We start from the raw sequence: 4,085 nt of genomic DNA on the forward strand, positions 1-4,085 counted from the left end.
GGGGGGAGGGGAGGGGCCGTAGGCACTGTGCCCGATTCTCCCGACAGGAATGTAGGAGTTCTGGTGGCCATCTTGACCAGTGGGTCCACAGGACGCCACGGTGCTGATGGTGTGGTTTCGCAAGCCTTAGACTCCAGCACGTCCTGCCATGTACATAATTCAGCAAGCCGTTTGATTACTTCATGCATCATCTCTCGGTACTTCTCCTCCTCTTGGGGCTGACCCCCGGCAGCCCTGGCTGGCTCTGGCTCTGCAGGCGACGAAACCGCAGAGGCTGCTTTGCCATCAGACATTGCTCCGCTGTCCGGCAGAGGGATGTTGCGCTTTGCCGCTGTTGGCCGGGCGCTAGGACCGCTCGTTTCCGCCGCCACTTTCAGCCAGGCTCTAGGACTGCTTGTTTCTCCTTCACCCGCCTGCATCCCACCCCCTGAGTCGGCGGGCTTGCAACCCTGGACTCCGCCCTGGTCCCCGGCTGCCGCTTCATAAGACCCTCGTCCGTTTCCTTCCCCGAGCCACCATGCCCTAAAGCTTCAATGGCCGCTGCAGCCACTGTACTTTCAGCTTTCATCTCTGCGAGAGTGTTAGTTACTGCTCTCCATGTTAAGCCGAGAGCTTTAGCTTCTTTAGCTTCCTTTCTACCCTCCATCGTGGCCAGCCACAATTCGTTCCCTACTTCCCACCACACTTCGGTCGAAAATAAAAGTGAAGTGTAACGCAATAATCCATGTTCCCGGGCCCACGTAATGAGGGCATTCAGATCTCGGTCTTTCACAATCTCGCCTCTCTTAGAGAGGATACTAGCTAGGAGTCGAGTCCCCGCCTCGTAATCCATATTCTTGGCTGCGGGCACTCGCTTGGCCATGCGAAAATGCCATCTCCGGCCACTCGGCTTTGAGGCTTAGCCCCCGGCTTTACTTGGCTTTGGGGCCACCCACTCTGATTCCCCAGGCTTCAGCACCGATACGATGAATCGAAGTCTTACCGCACTAAACAAACCTGCATGTAGCAAAACTCACTCAGGTCCCTGTTCGGGTGCCAGGTTTAGCGGGGGGAGGGTGTGTCCCAGGTGCAGGGGAACCAGCCGGAGTCACGACACAAACACCGATACGATTTGAGCATCGTGTTCCCCTTTTATTGTTTACTTACACCAAGTTATACTTTGCGAAGTTCACACCCCTGTCCCACGAGAAAGCCTCTAAGCAGCAGGGGAGCTGACTAGTGTATACCTTTTCCCAAGGCTGTTCAAGGCTGCCAGCTAGCAGGTGCCTAGCTGAGGACCCATCAGGAGTCCTTCTGCAACAACCCTGGGGTGCCCAAGCTCTCCTGGGATATCATATGCCCCCATTCCACAAGGAATTCCTCTACAAGTTGTTAATAATTGTATCAAGGTGAAATGTTCCCTGTTTAAAAAAAAAGAGTTGTGTGTTAGTAATCATTTTTAAGACTGTCCCTCCAGGACCCTCAGCAGCTCATAAGTCAACATACTAAAGGCAACTGAGTCTCTCTGTAAAGGTTAGTAACCTGCAACCACGGCAACCATGCATTTCAATGAAGAGCTTTTCCCGCCAACAGAACGGATTACTTCACTCCTTCAGCAGCCCCTAGCAGCAAGCGAGCCATTGGCTGAAAGAACTGATGTCATGATTTTTTTATCCAATTATCTGAGGCCATGAAGGCCGGATCATGGGCAGACTGTAGGTGTGTCTGGGAGGGACCAGAGGGTTTAAAAAGGCTTCTACACAAGCTGAGGGTTGTCTTGTCTCTCCTAGGGCTAGCTTTGGAAGAGACCCAAAGCTGTGGCTCTCGGTCCCCATACCTCTTTAGAGGCATAATTCATTCACTTAGGTTTTAGATTAGCTAAAGCCACCACAGCTTTGTTGGGTTTTTGCCCTGAGGCTCCTGGCCGGTTCGGCCAAAGACTTCTTGGTCCTGGTACCTGGGCTTTTTCTAATTTTATTTTACAATTTTATTTTTGTACTGTTCCTGATTAAATCCTTTGTTAAATAAATTACTTTTTAATGGTAATTTCAAGAGTTGGTCTTTATAACACTTTTCTTCCTCTGCTCTCTCCCTCTCAGGACCCACTAAGTTCTGTGGGTTGGATCTGGTGCTAGATGTCTGTGTTTGCCCAGTTCAAATCCCCAAGCAGAAGATTTGACGCATCTGCACCGAGAGGATCATCCTGAGTTTCTGTTGATGAAATCATCACAAAGATCAAGAGGGAATAACGCGGTATCCCACAGTGGTAGGGAGGAGAAGAGAGACCCAGCAGGCAGGAATTGTGCAGCAAGATTCCTTTTTAAAACTATTTTACAACTCTTTAATAGACTTTTTTCTTCATAGTCTAATTGGTCAAAGGATCAGCCACCCCTTGGGGTGATTGGCTAAAATCCTAAAACATCCATTGTCAAAATATTTTTCTACTGCATCATAAACAAAGCTTTGCAAGGTCGCAGGTGTTCATAGCTTATAGAACTCTGCTAATATCTTCAGTGAGAGAGAAAAATATCTCACAGGACTGGAAAGAAGCAAGAGAAATTCTTGCTAGCTGCATATTTGTATCCACAAGGCAACGTTGTAATGCTAGACCAGAGCACTGACAGGACTTGGCAGAGGTGAAGCATGAATTCATGAGAAGTGAGATGGGGAATGGGGTGGGTGAGCCAGGTCCGGGTGGGTGCCTAGCACCGTCCTGAACCCACAGCCCTGCTCCAGCCCCACCAGCCTCAGCCACGGGGATTTTCAGGAGTAAGAGGATAAATTGCAGAAGGAGACAGGTGAGCAGAAACAGCAGCTTGATCACAGACCTCAGTAATCACTTTCTGAGCTGGAATCAAGAGGATATTCACCACTGAGGAGGTAAATAATCATATGGGTGAAAATGATGCTATGAAACGGTGCTGCAGGCTCAGCATCTATGTTCCCCATTGTTACCAGTTCAGTACCACCCCACAGACACTACTTAAAGCAGCCCTGCCAGCTTCCCAGCCTGTTTTCCTGCCCAAGTGCAGATGCACCTCTGCCTGCTTCTGGCAGCATAGCACCAGCCCTGTGCAATGCCTGTGGAGCTGCCAGGGGAGGAACATGGATCAGATCATGTTCCTAGAAATCAGCACAACTCAGTGCAAAGGAAAGGGCCATCACTGGTCAGCATCCTCCAAGCCTGAACCAGGCAGAGAGCAATGAATGGATTTAAAGAGGGAATATGGAAAGACTCCATTAAACACCACAGCACAAGACACTGGGAAAACTTAGCCAGAGCACCCCAATAGCATTTACAGCTCAGTTATGCAGGATGATCCATGTGCATGCAGCCAAAAGATGGTCCCTATTGCAAACCCCAGTAAAAGAGTCTAGTTTTAAAAAGGGGGAGGCAAGAGAAAGCATTCTGGAATTACTCAGTTCTTTGAATCTGAAGGAGATGTGATACCGCACAATGAAAAAACTTATGTAGGAGCCTTATCTCTGCTGATTCTGAAAAATTAGTCATTTGTAGAGGGATTCCTTGTGGAACAGGGGCATATGATACCCCTGGAAAGATTGGAGAACCCATGGTTGCTGAGGAAAAACCCCTGAACTGGCCCTGGCTGCAGGCAAGCCTGGAAGACACTTGGCTTGCGGCCGCACCTGGCAGCAGGCAGCCCTGAGAGTCCTCGGCAAAGTTATACACTGGTCTGCTCCCCCGCGGATTAGAGGCCATCTAGAGGGACTGGGCCTGAATCTTTGCAAAGTAGATATAAGCTTGTATAGTTAAACAATAAAGTGGAGAACGATGCTCAAATCATATTGGTGTATGTGTCGTTTATCTGGCCAGCTCTTCAGTACTCGACCCCCAAAACCTAGCGCCTGAGCAGGGACTCGAGTGATTATTTGCTTAAATGCGGTTTGTTTTTTGCTTAAATGTGTTTCGCTTAAATGCGGCAAGACTCCAAATGATTTCAAGGATGGTGCGGAGCCTGGAGAGCTGGAGCGGGAGTGTCCTGGCAAAAAAGTTGAGCGGAGCTGGAGACCGGAGCTCGCGTGGCCAAGCGAGCCCCCGCAGGTAAGAAGCTATGGAATATGAGGCTGGGCATCGTCTCCCACCC

The sequence above is a fragment of the Corvus brachyrhynchos genome, unplaced genomic scaffold, assembly GCF_000691975.1.
Source record: "Corvus brachyrhynchos isolate BGI_N302 unplaced genomic scaffold, ASM69197v1 scaffold36, whole genome shotgun sequence".
NCBI lineage: Eukaryota > Metazoa > Chordata > Aves > Passeriformes > Corvidae > Corvus > Corvus brachyrhynchos.